Source organism: Bos javanicus, chromosome 29 (assembly GCF_032452875.1).
Source record: "Bos javanicus breed banteng chromosome 29, ARS-OSU_banteng_1.0, whole genome shotgun sequence".
NCBI lineage: Eukaryota > Metazoa > Chordata > Mammalia > Artiodactyla > Bovidae > Bos > Bos javanicus.
In genome coordinates, this window is record NC_083896.1 from 1,938,208 (window position 1) to 1,954,344 (window position 16,137).

Below are 16,137 nucleotides of genomic sequence, written 5' to 3' on the forward strand. Positions count from 1 at the left end.
CCTGGACTGGCATCTCGTTTCATACATGATATTTTACATGTTTCAATGTCATTCTCCCAAATCTTCCCACCCTCTCCCTCTCCCACAGAGTCCCTAAGACTGTTCTATACATCAGTGTCTCTTTTGCTGTCTCGTACACTGGGTTATTGTTACCATCTTTCTACATTCCATATATATGCGTTAGTATACTGTATTTATGTTTTTCCTTCTGGCTTACTTCACTCTGTATAATAGGCTCCAGTTTCATCCACCTCATTAGAACTGATTCAAATGTATTCTTTTTAATGGCTGAGTAATACTCCATTGTGTATATGTACCACAGCTTTCTTATCCATTCATCTGCTGATGGACATCTAGGTTGCTTCCATGTCCTGGCTATTATAAACAGTGCTGCGATGAACATTGGGGTACACGTGTCTCTTTCCCTTCTGGTTTCCTCAGTGTGTATGCCCAGCAGTGGGATTGCTGGATCATAAGGCAGTTCTATTTCCAGTTTTTTAAGGAATCTCCACACTGTTCTCCATAGTGGCTGTCCTAGTTTGCATTCCCACCAACAGTGTAAGAGGGTTCCCTTTTCTCCACACCCTCTCCAGCATTTATTGCTTGTAGACTTTTGGATCGCAGCCATTCTGACTGGTGTGAAATGGTACCTCATAGTGGTTTTGATTTGCATTTCTCTGATAATGAGTGATGTTGAGCATCTTTTCATGTGTTTGTTAGCCATCTGTATGTCTTCTTTGGAGAAATGTCTATTTAGTTCTTTGGCCCATTTTTTGATTGGGTCGTTTATTTTTCTGGAGTTGAGCTGTAGGAGTTGCTTGTATATTTTTGAGATTAGTTGTTTGTCAGTTGCTTCATTTGCTATTATTTTCTCCCATTCTGAAGGCTGTCTTTTCACTTTGCTAATAGTTTCCTTTGATGTGCAGAAGCTTTTAAGGTTAACGATTGAATTTTTAAATTCTGGGAGGTCACATGTTTTAAAAAGATGTAAAATATATAAAATAGCACAAAAATATCTGTGTGAAACTTGCATTTTGACTACTACAAAACAGATAATGATAAAAATTCCTGTAGTTAAATCTCTGTGCTTATATTTAATTTCATCAGTAGGATAAATTCTTGGAAGTTAACTCAAGCTGTATGCACATTTCCTCCCAATTTTTTACTTTTAAAATATTCAAATGTAGAGAAAAAGCAGAACAGTACAATAAACATAAATGGTAGTCTTCTGTCAGGCTCCTCTGTCCATGGGATTTTCCAGGCAAGAATAATGGAGTGGTTTGCCATTTCCTACTCCAGGGGATCTTCCCAAACCAGAGATAGAACCCCAGTCTCTTATATCTTCTGCGTGGACAGGAAGGTTCTTTACCACTAGCGCCACCTGGTATTAAATACATGACATTTCACCCTATCTACTCCAGTTAGTATCTCCTAAGTACACTAGTCATTAACCCATTTAACCACAACACCATGATCACACCCCAAAGTTTTGACATTGATTCAGAAATGTTTTGGGGCTTCCCTGGTAGCTCAGATGGTAAAGAATCTGCCTCCAGTGCAGGAGACCCGAGTTCAATCCCTGAGTTGGGAAGATCCCCTGGAGAACAGAATGGCAACCCACTCCAGTATTCTTGCCTGGGAAATCCCATGGACAGAGGAGCCTGGCAGGCTAAGGTCCATGGGGTTCCAAAGAATCAGACATGATGGAGCAACTAACACTTTCACTTTTTCACAGAAATGTTACCCAAGTTTCCCCAATTATCCTTCAAATATCTTTTAGCTGTCACCCGCCACCCCCACAGGCAGGATTCAATGAAAACTTATGCGTTACTTTTGGGTGTCATGTTCTTTTCATCTCCTTTAATTCGGGATCATTCTTTTGCCTTTTATTTTCTTTCACGATGTATTAGTTATCTACTGAAGTAGAGCAGCTATCTACCTCTCCAAACTTAGTGGCTTAACTCTAAACAGATGTTAACTCACATTTTTCTGTGGGTTAGGAATTGGAGAATGGTTTAGCTGTGCAGTTCCAGCTTGGGGTGGGTCATAAGGTTGCAGTCACAGGTCACCTAAGGAAGCAGCCAATTGAAGATTTGCTTGAGGCTGGGGGGTCCCTTCCAAGGTGGCTTACTCATATGGTGGACAAGATAGATGTTGGCTGTTGGTAAGAGGTCTCAGTTCCTCACCACGGGGACTACTCCATAGGACTACTTATGTGTCCTTCTCATGACTTGGTGATTAGCTTCCTCAGAGCAACTGAGCCAAGAAGATACAAAGCAGAAGTCAATGTCTTTGAAGACCTAGCTCTGGGAGCCATACACAATAAATTCTGCAATACCTTATTATTTACACAAGTCAGCTCTTGCCAATGTGGGAGGGGACTACCCAAAGGCATGAATACCTAATAGCTAGGATTATTAGAGGGACATCTTGGATGGTGGCTATCACAGATGACACTGTCATTTTGAAAAGTCCAGGCCAGCTGTCTTGTAGAATATTACACATTTTGGATTTATCTGATTTTCTCCTAACTAAATAATGTATATGTCTTATTATATCACACCAGGAGGTACATAGTGCAGTGTGTTCTCTTACTGATCATGCCAAGTTTAGCTACGTAGTTAAGGTAGTGTGTGTGACATGCACTCTACGTTTTTGATTCACTAGTAGCTTCTTGACAGAGCATCTTCTCTTGCTGCTGCTAAGTCGCTTCAGTCGTGTCCAACTCTGTGCGACCCCATAGACGGCCTCCTATCAGGCTCCTCTGTCCCTGGGATTCTCCAGGCAAGAACACTGGAGTGGGCTGCCATTTCCTTCTCCAGTGCATGAAAGTGAAAAGTGAAAGTGAAGTCGCTCAGTCATGTCCAACTCTTAGCAACCTCATGGACTGCAGCCTACCAGGCTCCTCCGTCCATGGGATTTTTCCAGGCAAGAGTACTGGAGTGGGGTGCCATTGCCTTCTCCTATCTTCTCTTGGTAAAGCATCAAAATCACACATGCCAATGTCTGGGGTGATTTTTCTGCCAAAAAATTGGAAAGTTCCCTTTTGCTTTGGTTACCAAACCAAACTTGGGTCTGCCTACCCAAGCAGCACAGCAAAGCCAATCTACTGACATCAGATTGTGGTGAAGGGAAGCACAACATTAATACAAGACACCAACAAAAGTAGGGGCAGCAAATGCTCAAAAGACCTGAACTCCCAAATGGTCTCTTCGAAAGAGTTTTTAAAGGTAAGGTGAGGGAGAGGGTCACAAGTTGCCTGATCAACTCATGGACAATGTTCTTCTAATTGGTTGGTGATAAGATGAACACGTGGTGTTTGGGGACTCTCAATCATCAACCTTCTGGTTTCAGCTGGTCTGGGATCTATGTGCTGGTGAGCAGCAATTCACTTCTTCCACCTGATGGAAGTTTTCAGTATATGCTTAGGATATTATCTATAGTCCATGAGGAGGAACTAAAGGTTCTTGACTTTGTTAGCTAAACAATTATCATTTTGTCTTGCTTGATGATTTTCCTTCGTTTCTGCATTTTCTCACTTCTCTGATTCAATTTGCTCTTTGGAACTTTGCAACTTGGGGAAGGCCTAGCAGGCTAAAGTTTTTCTACAAATAAGAGGCAGGGTTCAGAGGTGGGGGAGGGAATGTCTATCCCCAGGAAGGCCCTACAGAGTACCTCTCTGTTTCATTTTTATACTACCAATCTTTCAGCAGCAAACAGCTGTGTGTGTGTGTGTTTTGGTGGGGGTGGAGTGTTTGATATTGATACTGATGAACATTCTGAAGAATGCCATTTTGATAGGGAAGAGGTGAAGGCATACACCTTACCTCACACTTCACACAGAGAGTGAGGTCTGTCTTATTTTTCTTTGTCTTCTGTTTGCCTTACACAGTGTTAGACAAATATAGTATCAGGCATTTAATAAACGTGCTGAATAAATACAAAAACAAATAAAAATGGAAAGAAAGTAAGAGAAGCAGAGACAGAAACATGTTCAACCAAAATATTACTTTTCACCAAAATAAATGACTAAGTCTCTGGGATTCTCAGCCCCTCCATTCCTGTCTTAGGGTGGTTTAGGGCTTCTGTCCCCACTGTCCTCAGGCCCTGCCACCACGAGGGGTCTGGCTTCTCTGACGTCTCCATGCTTCCTTAGAAAGCACACTACATTCTAATCCCACTTATCCTTTTCTTTACCATGATGATGAAATGCTTGCCTGGCGTCTTCTGTCTTACTAGATCTCTTAGTCACTCCAGGAAGGAAGTAAAGTACCAAGTAATGATGTTTTCCTAATGGTGAGAGCTGTGGTAAATGGAATTGCCTGAGCTAATCTAAATGCACTTCTGTATTCAGAATTACCCTTTCACATTCAATTCCATTTTCAATTCATTTTCTCTGTGCCATGTTGATCTATGAGACCTCCCCCTGAGCTGCATAAAATTGTAGTAAGGTGTCCCACAGTGAAGAAAATAATTAAAACAATAGGTTTCAGTTTGTAACTACCTTTTTTCTATTATAGAAAAAGAATGTGGAAAAGCACCAGGTACCATGGAGTTAAATGCCCCCTCTTCAAGCCTACCTCAGTTGAATCAGTGGAAAATGACCTTCTCAAACATGTTCTTCCTCCAACCCATTCATATAAACGCAAGAACTGAGAACCCAGAACACAGCAGAAAGAAGAAAGGAAACAGGGATGGAGGAGGGAGGGAGAGGGGCTGATTTTGCCTACCAGGGCCAGGCACTGTCACTCACACTGCCTCACATGAGAGATGTGGGCTAAAGGGCATTCATGAATTGCTCGAGGTCACAGGTAGGCAGGAAGTGTCAGGTGGAAGTCCAAAGGTAAGGTCTCTCTGCTGCCAAGGCCAGTGCCCTGAACATCACACCACCACACTGTTATGCCTTTTTTCATAAATTAGGATAAAAAGACCTTCACCTCCAACATTTTTTGGCTTATCTTCCATACCTCCACCTACCCAACAGTCATACACACTCTAAATTCGAATCTCATTAGATGATCCTTAAACACATCATGTACTTTAAAGTTATCAAAGGGTGAACATATCCAAAGGAAATGAAATCTGGCTTGCAAAGAGATATCTGGATTCCCATGTTCATTACAACATTATTCACAATAGCCAAGATATTCAAACAAGCTAAATGTCTGTTGACAGATGAATGGATAAAGAAAATGTGATATATATGCACAATGGAATATTATCTAGCATTTAAAAGAAGGAAGTCCTGCCATCTGCAACAGCAGGAATGAATCCGGAAGGCATTATCTTAAGTGAAATAAGCCAGACATGGGAAGGAAATATTTCATGATTTCACTCACATGTGATTAACTTAAATGTCAGATTCATAGACCCAGAGAGCAGAATGGTGGTTACCAGAGACTGCAGGGAAGAAGGAATGGAGAGATGTTGGTCTAAGGGTGCAAAATTTCAGTTATGCAAGATGACTAAGTTCTGGAGATTTAAGGTGCAGCACGGGACAATAGTTAACAGTACTGTATTATATACTTGAGATTTGCTAGGAGAGTACATCTTAAGTGTTCTCACTGCAAGAATAAAAATAGTAACTATGTGAGATAACAGGTATGTTATCTAGGATTTTGTGTGACTATTTATTATATTATACTTTATCTATGTCAAAACGTCAAGTTGTACACCTTAAATATATACAATGTTATCTGCCAATTATACTTCATTAAAACTAGGGAAATTTTATCTTATAATATTTGACAGCTAGTATGGTTACATTCAAAAAGTATATGGACTATGTAGGAGAAGGCGAGGGTGGGATGATATGAAAGAATAGCACTGAAACATGTATCATGTAAAATAGACGACCAGGGCAAGTTCCATGCATGAAGCAGGGCACTCAAAGCCAGTGCTCTGGGACAACCCGGAGGGCTGGGGTGGGGAGGGAGGTGGGAAGGAGGTTCAGGTTGGGGGGACACACGTGCACCTGTGGCTGATTCATGCCGATGTATGGCAAAACCCATACAATATTGTAAAATAAGTATCCTCCAATTAAAATAAATAAATTTTTAAAAATTTATATGGACATCCCTGGTGGTCCAGTGGTTAAGAATCTGCCTGCCAATGCAGGGGACATGGGTTCGATACCTGGTGGGGAAGATCCCACATGCCACAGAGCAATTAAGCCCACGCAGCTCAAGTACTGAGCCTGTGCACCCTAGAGCCTGCGCTCTGCCACAAGAGAAGCCACCACAGTGAGAAGCCTGCACACCACAGCTAGGGAGTAGCCCCACTCGCCATAACTAGAGAAAGCCCTCCATGGCAGCGAAGACCCAGTGCAGCCAAGACAAACAGTCAAACAACTTATTTTTTCAAAGTATGCGATGAACATCCTCCTATCCACTTCTGTAGCATGCCTCCCAGTTTCCCTCCTCTCATTCAGTACATTTATGTGTCTAGTTCATTTTCAGAGATATCTTATGCATGACTGACTAAGAAAGGTTGTTGCTGAGCCATGAAAGATGCTGGGATTCTTGGCCTCTGAAGGAGAGGAATTCAATCCTGAACCAGTGACAAGGCTTGATTGCTGAGATTTTGTGTAATAAAGTTTTATTAAAGTATAAAAGAGATAAAGACAGCTTCTATAAGACGTCAGAAGGTGGCAGAAACAGTGCCCCCCTGCTAGTCTTCAGCAGTATGTTATATTCCTATCAGCAGGCTGTTAATTAGGGAAAGGAAATGTCTTAAAATTCAGAGTGGCACCCGGCCCCTCACCCACAACATGCACTTTGAGATAACATCGCACCAGGTGAGTCATCCCGCGCTGTAAAATAATGGACATGGATCTTGAAGAAAGGCAAGTTTCCAAGCAAATACATAGTCTCATTAACATAGCTTAAGAAAACTTTTGCATGAGTAAAACATACTGGTTTGTCAAGTCAGTTCTAAGGCTTAGGCATAACACTTGAAGAAAGAGTCTAGGGCAGTTCACTAACCTAGCTTAAGAAAAACTATACAAAAGAACTATACAAAAAAGAGCTTCTTGACCCAGATAACCCGATAACCATGATGGTGTGATCACTCACCTAGAGCCAGACATCCTGGAATGTGAAGTCAAGTGTGCCTTAGGAAGCATCACTACAAACAAAGCTGGTGGAGGTGATGAAATGCCAGTTGAACTATTTCAAATCTTAAAAGATGATGCTGGGAAAGTGCTACACTCAATATGCCAGCAAATCTGGAAAACTCAGCAGTGGCCACAGTACTGGAAAAGGTCAGTTTTCAATCCAATCCCAAAGAAAAGCAATGCCAAAGAATGCTCAAACTACTGCACAATTGCACTGATCTCACATGCTAGCAAAATAATGCTCAAAATTCTCCAAGTCAGGCTTCAGTATGAACTGTTGAACTTCCAGCTTTTCAAGCTGGATTTAGAAAAGGCAGAGGAATAAGACATTAAATTGCCAACATCCATTGGATCATTGAAAAAGCAAGGGAGTTCCAGAAAAACATCTACTTCTGCTTTATTGACTACGCCAAAGCCTTTGACTGCATGGATCACAACAAACTGTGGAAAATTCATCAAGAGATGGGAATACCAGACCACTGACCTGTCTCTTGAGAAACCTGTATGCAGGTCAAGAAGCAACAGTTAAGACTGGACATGGAACAACAGAGTGGTCCAAATCAGAAAAGGAGTACGTCAAAGCTGTGTATTGTCAGAGAGCTTAAGAAAAACTATACAAAAGAACTGTACAAAAAAGATCTTCTTGACCCAGATAACCATGATGGTGTTATCTCTCACCTAGAGCCAGACATCCTGGAATGTGAAGCTTATTTAACTTCTATGCAGAGTACATCATCCAAAATGCCGGGCTGGATGAAGCGCTGTTGTAGCCATGCACTCTGGGAAACAAACTCCCTCAGAAGGACAATGCAGATAGTGGAGGTCAGTTTATTACACGGGCGGGCCCAAGGCAGAGTCTCCTCTTAGCCGAGGACCCTGATGAGTTTTTGTGAAAACCTTATATATTCTAAGTATATGTGCCACCTCCCCAAATTCCCTGAAACTAGTCTGAACAAAGGAAAAGAAAGATACAATCAAAGTTAACCGTGATTCATATGCCTTAAGCCTAGGTAGTTAACAGTGGACAATTATCAATAGGCCTGTGGTCATACCCCAGTAAGCATAATAGAATTTATGATTCTATTCACTTACACAGATAATTAGGGTATTCTCTTAGGTGATGGAGAGTCTAAGTGAGAGCCCTGGGGCTCTTCCATCAGAGGGGTCTGGTTTTCCATTTGGTATGTTGTTTCCATAGATACTGGGCACATAGCTCAAAGTCCTCAGTCCGGCCCAAGACGGAGTCCAGTTTTCAAGATGGAGCCTGTTCTGTCTGTTTCCTCCTCAGCACAAGCTGGAATCAAGATTGCCAGGAGAAATATCAATAACCTCAGATATGCAGATGACACCACCCTTATGGCAGAAAGCAAAGAAGAACTAAAGAGCCTCTTGATGAAAGTGAAAGAGAAGAGTGAAAAAGTTGGTTTAAAACTCAATATTCAGAAAACTAAGATCATGGAATCTGGTCCCATCATTTCATGGCAAATAGATGGGGAAACAATGGAAACAGTGACAGACTTTATTTTTCTGGGCTCCAAAATCACTGCAGATGGTGACTGCAGTCATGAAATTAAAAGACACTTGCTTATTGGAAGAAAAGTTATGACCAACCTAGACAGCATACTAAAAAGCAGAGACATTACTTTGCCAAGAAAGGTCCATTTAGTCAAAGCTATGGTTTTTCCAGTAGTCATGTATGGATATGAGAGTTGGACTATAAAGAAAGCTGAGTGCCAAAGAATTTCTCCTTTGAACTGTAGTCTTGAAGAAGACTCTTGAGAGTCCTTTGGACTGCAAGGAGATCCAACCAGTCCATCCTAAAGGAAATCAGTCCTGAAACTCCAACACTTTGGCCACTTGATGCAAAGAGCTGACTCATTTGAAAAGACCCTGATGTTGGGAAAAATTGAAGGCAGGACGAAAAGGGGATAACAGAGGATGAGATGACTGGATAACATCACTGACTCGATGGACATTTAAGTAAGCTCTGGGAGTTGGTGATGGACAAGGAAGCCTGGTGTGCTGCAGTCCATGGAGTTGCAAAGAGTCGGACAAGACTGAACGACTGAACTGAACTGAACTGAAGAAAAATGCGTTGGTTAGCTCAAGGTTCGAGAAAAGTTGAGTTTAGGTGGAACCAGGTGTCGTCATGGCAACACAGAATTGTAAAAGAAACCTCCTTTTAAATTTGTATAGAGAAGCGAAAAAAATCTGACACCTGCAGTTTGTTTCTTCCTGTTGCTTAACAGAGAGGTAAAAAGTGTCTGACACTTGTAGCTGTTTCCTCAGTTTGGAGACCCCTAGCCTTCCTGCCTGTTACCCTCTCAATTATTTCTATTTATTCTTTATTTTATTCTGTCCACTTTATTCACACAAATAGTCATCTTCCTTACCTGCTATCCTGTACCTTGTACCTTTCCTTTGTAAAATGTCTTGGAGATCGTTCCGTGTCAAATTACAAGGAGGCTTGTCATTTCTTATGGCACCATACGATTGCACTGATGTTTCTTCTCCCAGTGCCCTGTGACATACATTTAAGGTGTTTCCAATCTTTGACTACCCCAAGGTATGTTGCAACAATTAACCTAGTGTTGTACACAAGGATGAATGTATTTCTAGCACAACTTCCTAAAAGAGGAATTGCTAGATTACATGGAGCTGCATTTGCAATCACGAGCGATCTGCCAGGTTGTCCTCAGTAGGGCTCAGGCCAGTTTACACTCCAACAGCACATGACAGGGCTTGTTTCCTGCTCACACGGGATCACATACATTTTCAGCCTTTGACCACCTGATAAGTAAAAAAATCAGACTATACATTTCAGGCATCAATGCCTTTGCCTTTACTTTTGAACCTTCCTCTGCCTCTCACCCAGATCCCTCTGACCTGTGACCTATCTACTCTGAGCACTGCCAGTCTCTATAGTTCCCACAAGCATGTAACTCCTATGGCTGGTTGTCCTTTCTGTTATTGAACCTCCCATGTTACTTGGTTAGATGTCTATCTCCCTGACTATTGATTTCTCCAAGGCAGGAACTTTGACTTAATCACCTTGATGTCCTCAGCACCCGACACCAGGCCTAGAAGATATATACTTATTTAATGAATATTAAAAATACTTCAATTGCATATGAGTTGGTGACACCATTATTAACAGCACACTAGGTTTTTGTAGTTTGAGGTAACTTCTCCTCTCTCATACACGTGATACTCTGTCCCTGGAGCCACTCTGCATCAGGAGCCTCCCCTGCTTTGCCCCTGAGTACTCATTCTGTATAGGCTTCCCTGGTAGCTCGACTGGTTAAGAATCTGCCTGCAATGCAGGAGACCCTGGTTCGATTCTTGGGTTGGGAAGAGCCCCTGGAGGATGGATAGGCTACCCACTCTGTTATTCTTGGGCTTCCCTGGTGGCTCAGATGGTAAAGAATCTGCCCGCAATGTGGGAATTCTGGGTTGGGAAGATTCCCTGGAGAAGGGCATGGCAACCCACTCCAGTATTCCTACCTGGAGAATCCCCAAGGACAGAGAGAAGCCTGGCGGGCTACAGTCCACGGGACACCACTGAGTGACTAAGCACACACAACACGTTCTGTGCAGAGGTCAAGGAGATAGTGACTGGGAAGGAATTGTAGATTCCATCGTCAGATCTGACGCCATCCTTCCAGGAAAAGGTCTGGGTTTGACTTCTGAAAGCAAAGTTGGAAAAACGCCAAATGTTTTCTGCTGCCATGTGTGCCACACTTAAAGGGAATACATCTGATCCAAGGGGGCTTCCCAGGTGGCAACAGTGGTAAAGAACCCACCTGCCAATGCAGGAGACATAAGAACTGCAGGTTCAATCCCTAGGGCAGGAAGATCCCCTGGAGAAGGGCACGGCAACCCACTCCAGTATTCTTGCCTGGAGAATCCCATGGACAGAGGAGCCTGGCAGGCTACAGTCCAAGGGGTCGCGCAGATTCAGACTCGACTGATGTGACTTAGCATGCATGCACACATCCTATCCACGACTTAACTAGAAAGGGGTTAGCTTTACTATTTAAGCCATGGAAACTTTCTCCCAACTTTCCTTGCAAATAGTCATTGCTTAAATAAAAGGTTATATTGCTACCGCTGCTGCTGCTAAGTTGCTTTAGTCGTGTCCGACTCTGTGTGACCCCATAGACGGCAGCCCACCAGGCTCACCCGTCCCTGGGATTCTCCAGGCAAGAACACTGGAGTGGGTTGCCATTTCCTTCTCCAAAAGGTTATATTATTGACAAGTAAAACAAGCCAGATTTCCTTGAAATGAAAGCATGGAGCTAGTTTGTACATTAAATATGTATTTAAGCTTCATGAGAACCACTCCTGACTACTTTGAAAAGGAAATGAATGTGACTTTATCATCAGCTCTGCCCATTTTTCTCATGTATGCAATGTGTCATCCTCCTAGTCTACCTCCATGCTGGTTAAATGAAGAGAAATGATGATGTATCTCATCTACTTACGTTAATTTCATTGTTTCTCATCATGAGCAATTTATATGAGAACTGACATTAATTAATTCCACCTTCATCTGTCATTTAGTTCAACATTTAATCTAGTCCCATGCATCAGACAAAAATGTAGTGCTCTAAATGCTGAAGTTTTTACCTTGGGTGAAAAAGGAGGTCATAAATCTAAAACAGCACTGGCGTCTCATCCTTTTGCCTGCCACTCCATCAACCGTAAGTAGATACTGGCTTCAGGAAAGTTCAGGAAACAGAGCTGTCAAGATGGATGGACTTAATGTGGAAGTGTGTGTTACCGTGACCAGACTCTCAATTCTTAATGATCCTCACAATAAGAAGTCTATTCTGAGGAATGCTATCAGAAATTGTAGCAGCCTTCACATTGAGTCAATACTGTTTCTGGCATTTCACCATTATTGTGGGTTCCTTTTTAGAGCCACAGCAAAGATCAAACACATTCTGATATGCCTCTTTGAAGAGCCAACCGTGAGGCTAAGGCCCTCAGTGCTTTCCCGTTGCCCATGATCTGTCTCCCCAGTCTTCCTATCCAGAGCTCAACACACTCGGCCCCCCCACCGTGTGTGGGCTTGCTTCTCCCCCATCCCCACCACTGCTCAGTGGCCATGCTGTAAGTGAGCAGATCACTCATCTCTGTTCTGAAGCTGGGTCTGTCTCTTCCTTCATAGGTCCATGGCTGTGGCCCTGTCATTCCCCCTGACTCAAGTCTGTGTCCTCCAAAGGTTCTCATTTTCTATTGTTATCTCGCTTCGCTCCACCCTAAGGGCTGAGGCCCATCCCTCGCCCCTGAGGCTTGCAGTTAAGCCTCTGATCCTGCTGCCAAGCACATTCCGGTCCACACTCCTAACCAGCCACCTGGGGGTGAGGATACCCTGTACCTCTCTGCGGACCATGGACAGTGGTTGCTCGCCTCAAATCATCACCATTCACCGTTCTCCCTGAATACCTGACTCTAGGTGTTGGATGTATTAATGCTTCTTCCCACTCCTGTCAGTGCAACAACACCCACCTCAGCCCAGCCCTTCCTTAGCAAAGGTAGGCCTAGAGAGCGCATCCAGACCCTGCTCTCCATCCTCTTTTGCTGTGGCTAAGCCATCCTCGCCCACTGAGCTCATGACGGATGGCAAGAGTCCTAGTGATGTACTACACTTAAAAACATGTTTTAATCTTTAACTGTCACTAAATAAGACATCTTCCTGTGAACAAAAAGAATATAAGAGGGCTTCCCTGGTGGCCCAGTGGCTGGGACTCTGTGCCCCCAGTGCAGTGGGCCCTGCTGGACCCCTGGTCAGGAAACCAGATCCCACATGCTGCCATTAAGAGTCCGCAGGCTGCAACTAGAGATCCCACAGGCCACAGCTAAGATGTGGTGCAGCCAATAAAGAAGAAACAATAAAGAAATAAAGCGAAAAATGAGAGACTCTCTCCTTCAACCACAGTCCATCCCTTTTTCCAACGGGAAAATTTGGAAAATTCACTTCCAGACTTCTACTGTGTATATACATCTTACTGAAACGGAGAAGCTCCACACGGTCTTTGCTCCCCACCATGTCCTCCACATGCCTTTTGCCTGGGGAAAACTTTAGTCAAAGAATAAACTTGATCAGAGAAGTGAGAAATGTGGACACAGAGGAAAACAGCCAAGGAGACTAAATAATAATAACGCAGTCATCAAGCACAGTCAAGGACTTTAGTTCTTTCTCAAGGGTTATAGATAATATTCTGAGCCATGTCCTGTGAGTGGTCTTATAGAAACCAAAATACCAGGTGAAACGTTAACTACCTGATGATCAGACTGTACCCAGGACTTGAGCTGCCACAATTCTGAGAATGGACCCCAAAGAACTGGGAACAAGTGCGCCCTGGAACTGAAGATGAACTCTACCTAAATTAGTGAGATGATGCTGGTCAGACCACCGACGCCAGCTGAAGATGACTGTTAGGGATGGAGGTGCTGTTTCTGCATGTAACCTCCCCCCCCAACTCTGTCTGCAAAACCTCTCACCCCTGCTTGTCAGGGTCGGGGGGTCAGCCTTGGGACAGATGTCTGCCACCCGCCCCCCAGCTGCAAGCATCTGAAATAAAGCAAACATTCTTTTCTACCAACCTGGCCTGCTTGTGGGCTTTTGAGCGGCGAGCATCCAGAGCCCCCACAGGTGACTTTCTGTAACATTATAAGGAGATGAACACACACAAAGAAGATTTAATTTAAGGAGAAATGACACCCTACTATATACTATTATCTTCAACTTGGTGTTTTTTTTCATTAAGCTTGATACTGGTATAACAGATACAATTCCCTGTGGATATACACACCTACCTTTGCACAGCAGCACAGTATTCCATAGTTTATATGAACTGTTGTCTATTTAGCCATAATTCTGTTGATACATACTTAAACTGAAGACAGTTTTTCAGTACTACAAATAACGAGGTGAGCTACATTCTCATACAAAATATTATAAACAGTTCCACAAGTTAAACAGCTAGGTGTGTACATTTAAGCGAGAAAGAGTCGATGGAGCAGCTGGTGAGGCAGTTGGAGAGAAGGGCGAGGGAAAGAATCATGTAGAGCTTGTGACCTTCATAACCGTGGAGAGGCCAAGAGTGATTTCCATAGAAGAATCAAACAACCGTTGTACATTTCGGAAAATCACTCTGGTTGGATTATGGAAGAGAGATGAGAAGAGAGCAAGATTAGAGCCACAGCAGTATTTAGAAGGTTGTTAACATCCAGGCTATTGTGGTAAGTGTATACACGGGGGAGGGGTTGTTCATACCACGTGATAGGTTACATAGCTCTTCAAGCTACATTAATATAAAAGATTCATCATTTTAAAACACAGACTAGGGCTTTCCTAGTGGCTCAGTGGTAAAGAATCTGCCTGCCAATGCAGGAGACACAGGTTCCATCCCAGATTCAGGAAGATCCCACAAGCTGTGTACTACTGAACCCCGGCACCACAAGTGTTGCGCCTGTGCTCTGGAGCCCGGGAGCCACAGATACTGAGCCCTCCTGTTGCAACTACTGAAGCTCGACTTCCCCACAGCCCCTGTTCTGCAACAAAAGGGGCCACCACATACCCACATACCCACATACCCCAACTGGAGAATGGACCCCACTCCCCAAAACCAGAGAAAAGTCCTTGCAACAACGAAGACCCAGCACAGCCAAAAATAAACTTTAAAAAAAGGCAGAATTACTCACATAGACACTGCTAGCGTATTGATTTTTGTTGGTAATGAAATAAAGCAGTCAACAGAGTATGCACATAAAAAGGAAACTGGGCAATAAAAGTTGCCTACAAATAAATTGTAAAGATTTTTCTGAGTCACCCAAATAAAGGAGATTTAATCCTAGGCTACATTTTAAATTCCAATAACCTAATCTGGGAGACCTGGCTGAAATTCTGAGAGGAGACGTCACCTTTTTGAGGTGTAAAATACAACTTTAGGCCCAGCCAGTTCTAAACAGTTACCTTGGCTATGGTACAGGAATAATTAGTGGGGTAGGCAGTACCCATCAAGGGCTCTTGAAAAGGACTCCAATCAGACGGGCATAGGAGGTGGTCCCCACTTAAGTAACAAGGATCTGGAAGCAAATATGCTTAGAAAATTGTTCGTTTCCACTTGGCCTCCAGGGTACAACCCACTGTCTGTCTGCATTTTCTTACGGACTGAGAAAGAACAAACCATTTCCTTTTGTCTTAGGAATGTTCACCTTTGTCTTTACCCAAATTTGTATTTCATATTCATTTAATATCAATTCATCAGTTAATATTTGGAGAGAATGAAATAAACACCCCTGAACTGGTCCTTATCTCTAGCTGGAGAGTTGGGTAACTCACAAGTAGATATCATCTCAAGAGACTGAAAGCTGACAGGAAGAGAATTAGCCTGGGAATCTGAGGCTAAGCCAGATGGGAGTCACTGGGACGGTTTGCTTCTTCCCTCTCTCCCATGCCAGCGCTGCCCCTTGTCATAGGATGTGGTTGTTATGGTGACAGTGTAGAGAGGAGGAGAAGGAGTAGAGGGCACCCTCAGACTTCTACGCCTCTAACCTGGCTCAAGTCCTGAGATGCCCACAGCCTGCTGAGGACACGACGAGGCCAAGAAGGCCCGGCAGTGGCTTCTTTGTGTCCCCGTCCCAGCATGCGGGCCCCAGGTGTTGGACTCCTCCCACGCACTTCTGGTGATTTTCTCTCAGGGTTTAGACACCCTCCTATGCTATCTTGTTTCCATCACGACTGTGTCAGCTCCATCCATCCTCGTCTGTTTAGCCCAATCTTTCCTTGGATACAAGGGAGCTACGCACAGCAAGGACCGTGTCCAGAGGCCGGGGTCCAGTTCCTGCTGTGCCGTTTTCCTCCAGCAGCTCATCCCAGCCTGAGTTCTGCTCAGGTAGGATCCCCGCCCCATCCATAGGCACCCAAGTGCCGGGCCACATTTCTAGGTGATTTATAATAGGGGGAGTGAAAAGTGAAAGTGAAACCGTTAGTCCCTGAGTCACGTCCGACT